Source organism: Dreissena polymorpha, chromosome 15 (assembly GCF_020536995.1).
Source record: "Dreissena polymorpha isolate Duluth1 chromosome 15, UMN_Dpol_1.0, whole genome shotgun sequence".
NCBI lineage: Eukaryota > Metazoa > Mollusca > Bivalvia > Myida > Dreissenidae > Dreissena > Dreissena polymorpha.
Window position 1 is genome coordinate 66,927,752 of NC_068369.1, and position 15,552 is coordinate 66,943,303.

Here is a 15,552-nt window from a genome sequence, read left to right on the forward strand (position 1 = left end):
GTGATCACCGCTGGGGTACCAGTATAGGAGAATACAATGCATGGTGATCACCGCTGGGGTACCAGTATAGGAGGATACAATACATGGTGATCACCGATGGGGTACCAGTATAGGAGAATACAATACATGGTGATCACCGATGGGGTACCAGTAAAGGAGGATACAATGAATGGTGATCACTGCTGGGGTACGAGTATAGGAGGATACAATGCATGGTGATCACCGCTGGGGTACGAGTATAGGAGGATATAATGCATTGTGATCACTGCTTGGGTACTAGTATAGAATGATATAATGCATGGTGATCACCGCTGGGGTACCAGTATATTAGCATGCAATTCTAGGTGATCACCGCTGGAGTACCGGTTTAGGTGGATGCAATGCATGGTGATCACTGCTGGGCTACCAGCATAGGAGGATACAATGCATAATGATCACTGCTTGGGTACCAATATAGGAGGATACATGCATGGTGATCATCGCTGGGGTATCAGTATAGGTTGATACAATGCATGATTATCACCGCTGGGGTACCAGTATAGGAGGATACAATGCATAGTGATCTCAGCTGGGGTACCAGTATAGGAGGATACACTGCATGGTGATCACCGCTGGGGTACCAGTATAGGAGGATACTATGCATGGTGATCACCGCTGGGGTACCAGTATAGGAGGATACAATGCATAGTGATCACCGCTGGGGTACCAGTATAGGAGGATACAATGCATAGTGATCTCAGCTGGAGTACCAGTATAGGAGGATACACTGCATGGTGATCACCGCTGGGGTACCAGTATAGGAGGATACTATGCATGGTGATCACCGATGGGGTACCAGTATAGGAGGATACAATGCACGGTGATCACCGCTGGAGTACCAGTATAGGAGGATACACTGCATCGAGATCACCGCTGGAGTACCAGTATAGGAGGATACAATGAATGGTGATCACCGCTGGGGCACCAGTATAGGAGTATACAATGCACGGTGATCGCCGCTGGAGTACCAGTATAGGAGGATACAATTCATCGTGATCACCGCTGTAGTTCCAATTTAGGTCGATGCAATGCATGGTGATCACCGCTGGAGTACCAGCCTTGGATGATACAATACATAATGATCACCGCTGGGGCACCAGTATAAGTGGATACAATGCATGGTGATCAACGCTGGAGTACCAGTATAGGAGGATATAATGCATTGTGATTACCGCTGGGATACCTTTTATTTACTGATACAAGGCATGGTGATTACCGCTGGGGTACCAGTATAGGAAGATACCATGCATGGTGATCACCGCTGGGGTACCAGTATAGGAGGATACAATGCATGGTGATCACAGCTGGGGTACCAGTTTAGGAGGATACTATGCATGGTGATCACCGCTGGGGTACCAGTATAGGAGGATACAATGCATGGTGATCACCACTGGGGTACCAGTTTAGGAGGATACAATGCACGGTGATCCCCTCTGGGGTACCAGTTTAGGAGGATACTATGCATGGTGATCCCCTCTGGGGTACCAGTATAGGAGGATACTATGCATGGTGATCACCGCTGGGGTACCAGTTTAGGAGGATACAATGAATGGTGATCACCGCTGGGGTACCAGTTTAGGAGGATACAATGCACGGTGATCACCGCTGGGGTACCAGTATAGGAGGATACAATGCATGGTGATCACCGCTGGGGTACCAGTATAGGAGGATACAATGCATGGTGATCACCGCTGGGGTACCAGTATAGGAGGATACAATGCATGGTGATCACAGCTGGGGTACCAGTTTAGGAGGATACAATGCACGGTGATCACCGCTGGGGTACCAGTATAGGAGGATACAATGCATGGTGATCACCGCTGGGGTACCAGTATAGGAGGATACAATGCATGGTGATCACCTCTGGGGTACCAGTATAGGAGGATACAATGCATGGTGATCACTGCTGGGGTACCAGTATAGGAGGATACAATGCATGGTGATCACCGCTGGGGTACCAGTATAGGAGGATACAATGCATGGTGATCACTGCTGGGGTACCAGTATAGGAGGATACAATGCATGGTGATCACCGCTGGGGTACCAGTATAGGAGGATACAATGCATGGTGATCACTGCTGGGGTACCAGTATAGGAGGATACAATGCATGGTGATCACCACTGGGGTACCAGTATATGAGGATACAATGCATGGTGATCACCGCTCGGGTACCAGTATAGGAGGATACAATGCACGGTGATCCCCTCTGGGGTACCAGTATAGGAGGATACAATGCATGGTGATCCCCTCTGGGGTACCAGTATAGGAGGATACAATGCACGGTGATCACCGCTGGGGTACCAGTATATGAGGATACAATGCATGGTGATCACCTCTGGGGTACCAGTATATGAGGATACAATGCACGGTGATCACCGCTGGGGTACCAGTATATGAGGATACAATGCATGGTGATCACCTCTGGGGTACCAGTATAGGAGGATACAATGCACGGTGATCACCGCTGGGGTACCAGTATAGGAGAATACAATGCATGGTGATCCCCTCTGGGGTACCAGTATAGGAGGATACAATGCACGGTGATCACCGCTGGGGTACCAGTATAGGAGGATACAATGCATGGTGATCCCCTCTGGGGTACCAGTATAGGAGGATACAATGCACGGTGATCACCGCTGGGGTACCAGTATAGGAGGATACAATGCATGGTGATCACCTCTCGGGTACCAGTATAGGAGGATACAATGCATGGTGATCACCTCTCGGGTACCAGTATAGGAGGATACAATGCATGGTGATCCCCTCTGGGGTACCAGTATAGGAGGATACAATGCACGGTGATCACCGCTGGGGTACCAGTATAGGAGGATACAATGCATGGTGATCCCCTCTGGGGTACCAGTATAGGAGGATACAATGCACGGTGATCACCGCTGGGGTACCAGTATAGGAGGATACAATGCATGGTGATCACTGCTGGGGTACCAGTTTAGGAGGATACAATGCATGGTGATCCCCTCTGGGGTACCAGTATAGGAGGATACAATGCATGGTGATCCCCTCTGGGGTACCAGTAAAGGAGGATACTATGCATGGTGATCACCGCTGGGGTACCAGTATAGGAGGATACAATGAATGGTGATCACAGCTGGAGTACCAGTATAGGAGGATACAATGAATGGTGATCACAGCTGGGGTACCAGTTTAGGAGAATACAATGCATGGTGATCACCGATAGGGTACCAGTATAGGAGGATACAATGAATGGTGATCACAGCTGGGGTACCAGTATAGGAGAATACAATGCACGGTGATCACCGATAGGGTACCAGTTTAGGAGGATACAATGCATGGTGATCACCGCTGGGGTACCAGTTTAGGAGGATACAATGCATGGTGATCACCGCTGGGGTACCAGTATAGGAGGATACAATGCATGTTAATCACTGCTGGGGTACCAGTATAGCAGTTTACAATGCATGGTGATTTCCGCTGGGGTACCAGTATAGGATGATACAATTCATGGTGATCACCGCTGGGGTACCACTATTGGAGGATAATATACATGGTGATCACCGCTGGGGTACCAGTATTTGATGATACAATTCATGGTGATCACCGCTGGGGTACCAGTATAGGATACCATGCATGGTGATCACCGCTGGGGTTCCAGTATAGAATGATACAATGCATGGTGATTACCGCTGGAGTACCAGTATATGAAGATACAATGAATGGTGATCACCGCTGGGGTACCAGTATAGGAGGATACAATACATGGTGATCACCGCTGGGGTACCAGTATAGGAGGATACAATGCATGGTGATCACCGCTGGGGTACCAGTATAGGAGGATACAATGCACGGTGATCACCGCTGGGGTACCAGTATAGGATGATACAATGCACGGTGATCACCGCTAGGGTACCAGTATAGGAGGATACAATGCATGGTGATCACCGCTGGGGTACCAGAATAGGATACACTGCATGGTGATTACCGCTCGGGTACCAGTATAGGATGATACAATGCATGGTGATTACCGCTCGGGTACCAGTATAGGAAGATACAATGAATGGTTGATGGAGAGGGAGTGAAATTAAGCATAAGTAAACTAAGCATTTTTACACTCTTACAGAAGAGGTACAGTATTGACATTTTTTGTCCAACACCAACACTTTAAACCTAACACCGTCGATTGAATACGCGATTTTACCAGAGCATTGAGGCATTTGGCCCGAGTAAAGACCATATTTTTCGAAAAAGATTTTTTTTTTTAATTGTACAGGGCGGTACTTGTGTGAAGAAGACACAAAACAAACGTCGAAACGACGAGAGTTTTGACTCGGATATAAGTATCATTGTGACGAGTGTGGACAAGAGTAAGAAGAAAATAACACGCAAAGGCAAGATTCGAAATGTATCACCATCAGAAAGCAGCGAAAGCGAATAGGAAAAGCATTCTGATCGCCGTAAAGGGAAGAATAAGCAACGAAAGCGAGGTCTCGGAATCGGACAAGTCCTCTGATGACAAAAAGAAAAAGAAAGTAAAACAAGCAAAAGAAGGCAAAGAGAAGAAGAAAAAGAATATTGGATTCGATTTAAAGGGTGGTAAAAGTAAAGTTTAAAATGCAGGACAAAGAAAAATCGGAATCGGAAATCGATGACAATGTACCAATTGTTGAAATCGAGACCAAAGAAACGCCAGTATAAACAAAATATTGGGTTTCGTCCGCACCAAAACGTATGTCAGCATCGATATCACCAACAGCCGCGAAGAACACGACACCAAATCAACTGAGCAAACAACCCAATACCGACGGTAACAAACGCAAAACTGACGATGACCAAGCACTCCGAGAGGCTCTTGAACAGTTGGATAGACGTAACGATTGTGAACTTGAGCAATGAAACGGTGGAACAGTGAGAAAACTACCGCCGGAAGTTAACATGGATATGCGCAAGAAAATCTTCAGCCAAGAATTTCAAAGTAACATAAATGCGTTCTTGCAATCATAAAGCGAGAATATACGATTTAAAGGTCAACATTTGTATTCCTGCAATATAAAACCAGGAAATGAAGTAAACGAGGAACGTTCATAAAAAACATTTATTTACCACCTTTGCATGATATCATCCATTAATTTCTTTACTTCAGGAACATTTATAACGAAGAAGTTTACGCCAACACGATTGCTCGTATATTTTAGAAGAACCTACTTTTGATCTATGTGTCGAATTAACAAATCAGAACAGGCAATTTTTTGGTTCTGGAAGACTTATGAGATTTTAAAAAGCGTAAATAATGTTTAATTTAAAGGATGCTCCTTTCAGATTTACAAGGAGAGGTTTTTATTATCCGCTTGTCATTCAGGACAAGTATTTTGTTGGTAAACTCTGTGACAAAAGTTGGACAATTGAAATTTAAACAATCTATGACCAAGTCCACTTAATGCATTCGTATGAAATATTTATGAAAGTATGCCTATATAAAAATCGTTTTACACTATGCTTGGTCGTATTCCTGTTTACATGAGAAACAGATTCCTTATGAATGCTGTTTCTTTATAAATTGAAATGTTTTATCATAATTGTAGTTTTGGGGCACTTTATTATATTTGCAACGAAACGGTAGTATTATTATGTTTAAAAAACGAATGGTGTAATGCCATATAATACACGGGAATAGTGTTGCTGCCGTGACTGGAGATTTGCACATTTTCTGAAGTAACATTAGTGAAACATTTTTCTTGAGTAGCATAAGTGTTATTATTAACGTCTGTGCATTGTGATATTTAGTATACGCAAAGGACGTAGGTAATTTTTTCAAGATAACAATCTAACTGTTCTGTTAACAGAAAAAAAATCGACGATTTTTATTTTATGCTTTCCGGTGGTTTAAAGAGAAATATCAGTGAATTAATTCTGATAACTTCACTGTTTCAATTAATGAAAATTATCAGTGAAAATTATCGATAATTCTCAGTGTTTACTGTGAATTGACGTCAGTTTTTGACGAAATGACCTCATTATTCCAGCGAAATTCTTTAGTTAAACTCTTTAACAATGTTTATAAACTGTGAAAAATAAGCATAACATAAAAAGAAAATGTGTTTGATTCGGTGATATTTCGATTTTATTTCACTCGTGATCATAGAAAATATAAAACTATAAAATATGAAGCTGCGCCACTCGTGAAAATATTATTTTCTATGATCACTCGTGAATTAAAATCGATAATCCAATGAATCCAAAAAATATCCTCTATATCTCTACGTGAACAACATATACTAAGAACCACGTGCTCAACAAATTTGAATTATTGGGATACTGGTACGTATACGTTCACTTTCTAATATTATATTGATTATATTTTTAAGTTTTTCTCGGTAGACAGTTGTAGATAAATGTTTTATTTATGTTTGAATTAAAACAACAAATGTGTGTTTTTTCTGTTGAAAAGATTCCATTTTTGGGGTATATGGAGTAAAGGTTCTTTAGGCCGTAAAATAACAATCTGTTCATGATGGTATTCGTTTATGTGTAAGCGTAAATCATAAAATTATTTTCAGTCAATTATTTTTCATAAAATTATGGCAGCATTATTAAAAATGAGTTTTGGTATTTTTTATTTTTTGGTTTTTAATGGCTAACTTTTTTAACAAAACAACTTACAACAAAATAATAGTCATAAAAACTAAACCATGTATGCATTTTTCATATAATAACAATACAGCAATAATGGCTGTTATGTACTACATGTGGCGGCAAGAGTAAGCACAAGAATATCTAGGATTTGACTTGGTTATCAAGTTTAAGACGAACATGACCAACATTTAAATTCAGCCTGGATAGTGTCATGATAAACATTCTGACAAAGTTTCAAAAATATTGAGTCATATATGTGGCTTCTAGAATGGTAACACACGTAACCCATATTCAAACTAAGCCAAAATATTGTTAAGATAAACATTCTGAACTATTTTAATCAAGATTGAATGAAAGCATTGCGGCATCTAGAGTGGTTACGAGCTTTAAGTTGACGTCGCCGGACGCCGGTCATAGATTGACCAAAATACCGGTGAGTTGAAAAGCAATACATATTGAATTATAAATAACAAGAACACCGCATAGCGGGTTCCAACGCTCGGCTGTGGGTGCAGTTTTCAATAAATGAAAGCTTGTCAGAAGTAAAGGAAGAAAGGTAAGTGACGAGAAGAACTCATCTGAGAGAATATGCATCTGTCGATAGAATATTTACATTTTCAGGACTTCTACCTATGTTTAAGTTTATTTTATGACCTTTGACCTAGTGAATCAAAATGGGTGTGGGGTGTAGAGCTCATCAAGGTGTTTCTACATATGAAGTGTTAAAGATGTAGGTAGAAGCACTTTGAATTTAGAGCCTATGTTAAAGTTTAATATAAGAGGTCACAGTGACCTTGACCTTTGACCTAGTGACCCAAAAATGGGTGTGGCGTGTAGAACTCATCAAGGTGACGCTACATATGAAGTTTCAAAGTTGTTGGTGAGAGCACTTTGATTTTAGAGCCAACTTTAAGGTTTAAGCACAACGCGGACGGTGGACGGCAGACGCCGGACGGCGGACGCCGAGCTGGCTATGACAATACTTCGGGTTTTCTCCGAAAACAGCCGAGCTAAAATTCACATATAGGATAAGGACACCATTATAAGTTTTTGGAAAAACACACATAAAACACAATGTTTATACAAAAAAACAATCACACAAGTAAAGCGAAGTATTATATAAATACAGTTTTGTTCTAAGAACAAAACATTAGAGTTCGATCATAGTGTTACTTCAGACGATTCGTTAGAGTGTTTTGTAGACAATCTACTTTTTCCTAGGTTGTAGTTTTGTTAGCGGTTTGGCCTTGGAAGAATTCAGCTCGTCAGACCGTTCTGTGTACATACCTCCGAAGCCACTTCCCCGAATGCTCTGTACAGACAATACGAACCGTGCTCGAGTGTTATTAACCAAACTCTATTTATTTCATGCTTTTTTAAGCAATTATTTTAATTAAACATGTATATATGTATCGAAATAATTATGTATAAAATCAGTATTGTGTTCAATACACGCTATGTAAAAGGAGAGAAGTTTGCTTAATACACCATTTCCGTTTTGTGCAACCAATACATATTTATATGTTTTTGATATTTCTTTGACTGCCATCAACGATATATTTGTATTTATACCTTAAACATCACTTATATACGCCACTAAAGACAGTTTTAATCGATATAGTTTCCACTGTCCGTCAACGTAAATGAAGAAATTATAACATACATTTGCGTTTATTCAGCAGTTTAGCGTATATTTGTTAATGGGTGGTTGTACTTTAAAAAAAAACTACACCTACCTCAAAAGACATGCCAAGTCGCACGGTATCTAACGGCTCACCAGCTTCGCTTTTCAACGTTACGACAATGTAACCGTCATAGGGCTTGCCAGACGCTCGGAGGGCCCGGATATCTTTCTGGTAGGCGATGGAAAGACGCAGATTGACTGGATTCATGTAGGCGAAGAATTTGTGATTTAACTAAAGGAGAAAATAACAATTGTGTCATTATTTGATTTTAGTTTTTGTCGAATGTCTGCATACCAACAAGTACATATTATGGAAAGGCTTAATTGGAAAAATACTACTGAAATATATAAGGCTTGTAATGAAAACCCAGTTTTATTTGATGTTGAACCAGTTAAGAACGTAACATTTGGAAGGGCCTTAAAATTTAAACTATACAGAATATCTGTTTCTAATTTGATCTTTGACGCTTCGACAATCCTGCTGTCGGTTAATTTCGCTCACTTAAACATCTCCTTATGGTGTTATGAGTATAATATGACTTACCTGATCTCGGTTTACTTGAATCTATACCACATATCCCGCTCATGTTATGTTCATAACATAATTTACCTGATCTCGTGTTATTTTACTCAATTTCACGCATCTCGCTGATGTTGTATTCATAATCTGACGACCCAATCTCGTTTTACTTGGCAAAAGGTCTACTTAACTCAGGCACAGAAATCCCTTATGTTACCTTTATACTCTGAACTTTGTGATCTCGGTATTCGATCAATTTTGCTAATCCGTTTCATACATTAATAATTTGGAGTACCAGGTCTCGGTGGCTTAAGCCAACTCATCCCTTTATGTAATGTTCATAATCTGACCCACCTCATCTAGATCTACTTGACTCAAGTCCACACATCGCTCTGATGTTATGTTCACAATCTGACCCAACTAATATTGGTCTACTTGACTCAAGTCCGCACATCCCGCTGATGTTATGTTCATAATCTGACCGACCGTATCATGGTCTACTTGACTCAAGTCCACGCTTCCCTCTGATGCTATGTTCATAATCTGACCCATCTTATCTTGGTCAACTTGACTCAAGTCCACTCATCCCTCTGATGCTATGTTCATTATCTGACCCACCTTATCTTGGTCTACTTGACTCAAGTCCACGCATCCCTTCGATGTTATCTTCATAATCTGACTCACTTTATCTTGGTCTACTTGTCTCAAGTCCATGCATTCCTCTGATGTTATGTTCATAATCTGACCCACCTTATCTTGGTTAACTTGACTCAGGTCCACGCATCCCTCTGATATTATGATCATAATCAGACCCACCTTATCTGTGTCTACTTGACATAAGTCAAAGCATCCCTCTGATGTTATGTTCATAATCTGACCCACCTGATACTGGTCTACATGACTAAAGTCCACACATCCCTTTGATGTTATGTTCATAATCTAACCCACTTTATTTCGGTCTAATTGACTCAAGTCCACGCATCTTTCTAATGTTATGTTGTGTTCATAATCTGGTACATCATATCTTGCTCTATTTTAATCAAGTCAACAAATCCCTCGGTTGTTGTTTTCATAATCTGACCACCTTTATCTTGGTCTACTTGACTCAAGCCACGCATCCCTATCATGTTATGTTCATAATCTGACCCACCTTATCTTGGTCTTCTTGACTCAGGTCAACGCATCCCTCTGGTGATATTTTCATAATCTGACCCACCTTATTTTGGTCTACTTGACTCAAGTCCACACATCCCTCTGATGTTATGTTCATTATATGACCCACCTTACCTTGGTCTACTTGACTCAAGCCAACGCATCCCCCTGATGCAATGTACATAATCCGACCCACCTTATCTTGGTCTACTTGAGTCAAGTCCACACATCCCTCTGATGTTATGGTTATAATCTGACCTTCCGAGAGGCACACTTCTTTGCTTGGCTCTGGGCCTAGGTGCAGAACAAAATGGTTATATAAAGGAAGTTTTTTTACTTTTTCCAAGTAAGAAGGCATAAGGTCTTAATACCGGACGGGTTGGGGTTCATGGCGGTTCCTCCACATAGCAAATACCGTTCCCAAACTAAATCATTAAAGGGGCATTGTTTCAGATTCGCAAATTTTCGTTTTAGTTTTGATATTTGTGAGGAAACAGTAATACTGAACATTTGCAATGCTCTAAAATAGCAATTATATGCATCTTTGGACGATTTAAAAACCTAAAAATTATAAAGCGTTCGTCGCGAAACGAATTAATAATTTGGCGAGTTCTGTTGTTGTCGCTATATTTTGTTTATCTACCTGGATTACTTATAAAGAGTATAAAATACATTTGTTATTTTATCTGGAAAGATGGCCGAGATGTCTATGTCGTAGACCTTTTACTCCACGACTCCATGGATCAGTGGTTCGAGCACTGCTGAGGTTTATTTTTTTTATTTTTTTTTTAAACTTTATTTTTGATTTTTTACAGGAGCTTTTAAGAACCAATGTTTACATTCATCAATATAAAACATTTAATGACAAACTTGAAAACATTCCAAAATCTGTAAAAAGGCCCCTTTAAACACTCAATAGTCGCATATTGTAGTTTTTATATAAGAAGGGTCCCAACATCAAATTGTCTATTAAAATAAAATGGTACACACACCCGGCCTTCATGTAATGCAGTCTCGTGCGTGCGTTGAAGGACATCATATTGAACAAAATAATGCTATAAATTAACAATAGCTTTACCGAAATCGTATCCGCTTGATTTGAGTTGTGCGATGTTTTCATCTACAAGATGACTTTCGGAAACGAGCAGTATAGCAATTTTTGGGTTCTCACTTTTTTGACGGAAAATTAGTTTTGCCTCTGTACCATTAGCGGGTTGAAAGGTGGCTATGACTTTTATTGCATCTTTGTCCGACATGCCGCCACTTATCCCGATATCAACGACCCTGTATTAAATCAGAATGTTTCTTAAAAAACAACATTTAGTTGAAAGGCAACATAATATTTAACTAAGGAAAATCCCAAAATTATATCAAGACAGAACTTGTTTTAACATCTGCGTGTCTGTAATAAAAATTATATGACCAATTGCTTTTATTATGCATCACATTTTATACCACAAATAACTTCTCAAAACATATCATATTGTTTTTATCATTTATAGCTGTGTTATTGTTTTTAATAATAATTGTGTTCCAAAAGGGAGCAAATCAATTCTGGTAATATGGGAATAAGGAAGAAAACTAAAAAACTGTCGAGGATATTGATACACGTTTATACAAATAGTTTTTTATATCCGCTTTTGAAGGTTAATCAGTAACACATGGTACATTTCTGCTGTTCAACTATTCATACAGAAATAACAGTTATTTAGCGGTTTATCTGTAACACATGGTACATTTCTGCTGTTCAACTATTCATACAGAAATAACAGTTATTTAGCAGATTTGAAATGACATCTGAAAATTAAGTTTGACCGTTCCATCGGAGGAATGGGTATTGATCTTTTGTGCGAAACATCGCCTCATACAAGATAACAGTTCAATAATTTTCAGGACTAGACAGATTGACAAACAAAATGACCAAACCTTTGAACTCTACGATCGACGTTTGAAATGAAGAATAAAACCAATACCAAACTGCACCTACCTGTATGCCATTTTGTTTGGTGGAAGTAACAGGAGAGTGGTTCCAGTCGACGGTCTGTACTCGAAATCTGCTAGTTTCCAGTCTGAGTCATCCGTCTGGAAAAGATGTACACGGCGGTCCGCTGACTTCCTGCCTAAAAAAAAACTGTTTAGCTTTGTGACTTGATTTGGTTAATGTTACACCAACTGCAACACCAGTAAAACAAAAATAATGATTTTTCAAATACAAAATCTTTCCAAACGTTGTTTTCAATAGTTATATTTTATTCAATACTTTTACTGTAATTTAATTTATTAACAATTAACTTCTTAAACGTATATCTTACTCAATCATTTAATATTATAAATATTTTGCGCAAAGGAACAGCAATTTACTTTGTATCTAAAATAACATTATTTAGTGCATGAAGCAGGCTAGACAATTTAAGGTTTAGTTTATGTTTCAAGTAAATATGTTTAACCATATTTGGTTTAATGACACATTTATACAACGCGACAAGACAAAACCGAAATAATCTCGTTACTTAGTTTCACAACATGATAAGCTCGACGGAATTCCCCAAAACTGCGACAACAATTAAAATAAATTGTGTGCCTGTTGCTTTTTTAAGATATAGACGTAGGGTTAATTAAACCATTATAAATAAAATAAAATAAAATGGTCTGTGGGTTATGATTCGTGCTACAAGTATTTTAATGAGACTTAGTACGTTTGAAGAAGTCAATTATTTGTTTAATAAATTGCGCAGTATTTCGTTGTGCAATTGGACTGTTAACGCACATCAGTTGTTTACATTCAATTATATTTGGGTGTAACCAATATTTACGTTAAATATGTTTTGCTCTTTTTTTTTGAAAAGATGGCATATAAGAAGATGTGCATTTCGTCACCGATTTCATTTTTGTTACCGAGGATGCATCAACCGTTTTAGTGCGAAATGTACTGTTGATATTTAATTTCTATATAACTACTAAAGGCAGGCGAAAAGCGTAGAATACACTAATTTTGTCCATATTTATTGATCATTCCTTTTAAGAGCATTAAATGCTTCCTACAAAAGTATTGCCGATAGATTCCACGTATTACACCCTGGAGCAGTTTGGCCGACCAACCACAGTCTGTCAATTAAAACTGACAGTAGTATCATTTTTACTATAATTTTTGCGTAATTCATTCTGCTTGTATCCGCTTCTTTTCCGTCAATTTATACGTCCTTTTTTATTAGATACATTCAGCCCATTCAGGCGGCATTCCATAGTGAGAAGCAGTGATCCCTAAGCGAAATTACGTGTAAACATATCTCTGTACAAACTGTTTCAGAACACCCAATGGGAAATGACATTTTGGTTTTAGAACGGATTAGAATGTCTAGTTCTGGTATTTTCTAAAATCAATTGTTTAAAAAAAATAGATATTGAACGTCGAAAAACAAGTAATAAAAATACACAACATTATCTTCTTTAAAAACAGAAAAACAGACATTGCAGGCGCAAATCATTTTTTTATTTGAGTGACAATAAAAGTGCGGAAAAGCTGACAATTATCTAATGAATGTGTTTTAAATATCACATTTTATTTCCATGGTAACGCCATAACCTTGGATTGTGGATAAGATTTTTGAACATAAAAATTTGAATATAAAAGGGCCGCAATTAGACAAGCTGATAATGCCCGAGAACTGCCGATTTGGTAATTAAACCGTTGACATTGTCGGTTTTTGATTAAACTGAATAAAACACGTCAAACAAATTCACTTAATATTGTTTTGCGATCGCATCCGCACCCTTACAAACTGATAATGAAATTGTAATGCAATAATGTGTGTTTTATTCTTGTACAATATTACTACCTAATTTGTGAACATCCGAAAATGCCACTTTGATTTGTCCTGCTGGCGGGGATGCACATGTCATCGACACCATGGATGTTGAACTCTGTACGTGCTTCCACTGCTCATCATGAAGCATGCATTCGTGCCTATCCACCAAACGTATGGGTTGTACCTGGCAGAAACATTTGAGGTTTCAGTTGGTCGAACTATTAAAAAAATAATATCATATTAAGGGCGCTGGTTTTGGGATTAAAATGTCTCTGGTTCGACCGCTGTGACTACTCGAGTTTCGCAGTACAAATAATGGGCAATTGATCTCTAACAAGAGCTAAAATTGGGTACATTTGATAGGTATATAATGTCTGGAACAAGTCCAGCGCGTCGAATACTGCGTCTAGTGTTAATGTACAACATATTTGACAGTTATCGAGGGGTAAATGTTTTATTTTATGCTTTCTGGTGGTTTATAGAGAAATATCAGTGAATTAAAATTTATGATTCACTGTTTAAAACAGTGAAAAATAACTGAAGATTATCAATAACTTTTATTGTTTGAGCGAAATCATTTTAAGATATGTTTGGTTTCCCCATTGTTACCCCCAACTTCACCAAGGGCGACTACTTTGCATTGAATGTTTATAACAACATACATATTAGCTTATATTGAACATTTAATGACATAACGGGGCGCCCAACAGGAATTAGATTGTCCGGAATGGCAAAAATACAAAAATCATCACGTGTAAGCATAAAATAAAAATACAATGTGTTGGATTCTATGGAATATCGATTTTAATTTACTCTTGATCATAGAAAACATATATTTTATATAATCACTCGTAAATTAAAATAAATATACCACCGATTCCAACAAATATTCTCTACGACGTTCAATTGGTATAAGGATTTGTACTTATCCTAAACATGTGCTTTTAGTCAAGAAACACAACGCCTGCCCAATTACGCAAAGTTAGAGTCGTTAGTGAATACAATGTTTAAACGTCGCATTACGAGTACAGCGATTGCTATCACTATACGATAGATTAAAGCAACTTATCGATTGCTTTTACAAAATATGACTTGCAGGAAAAGATAGAATATAAAGAAAAAATCACAAAACGCAAAATAAAATAATGATTAAAACTCAATTCAGCTATTGCAAAGGTAAATTTAATGCAAATCACCGGTTAATTCTAATGATTATGCATTCTGATAGGATAAAATAAAAACGGAATATATAAATATATATATATATATATATATATATATATATATATATATATATATATATATATATATATATATATATATATATATATATATATATATATATATATATGTAATAAAATGTAGCAACCAATTAAACTCCTGAAACTTTATCTAGGAAAACAAATTCTGGCTCGTAACCACTTCTTTTAAAGCACCAATGTAAAGAGATCATGATTAAAACTGTAATCACAACCTTGGAAGGATCATGGAGGTTTTAACCGATTTAATACTTTAAACTTGGCCCAGAATTCATCACAAACCAAACAAGCGTTTAACGATATAAATAAAAGTTACCTTTACTGACTGAGAATAAAAAAATGATTGCCAAACCGTGAACTGAAAAGCGATTATTACACACATTAATTAAGTGTTCTAGTGTCGTTCTTAACGCCGCTGACGGTAAGAAAACCTACTGAAGAAAGAGAATGGTGGCATACATGGTAACCTACAATACCATGTG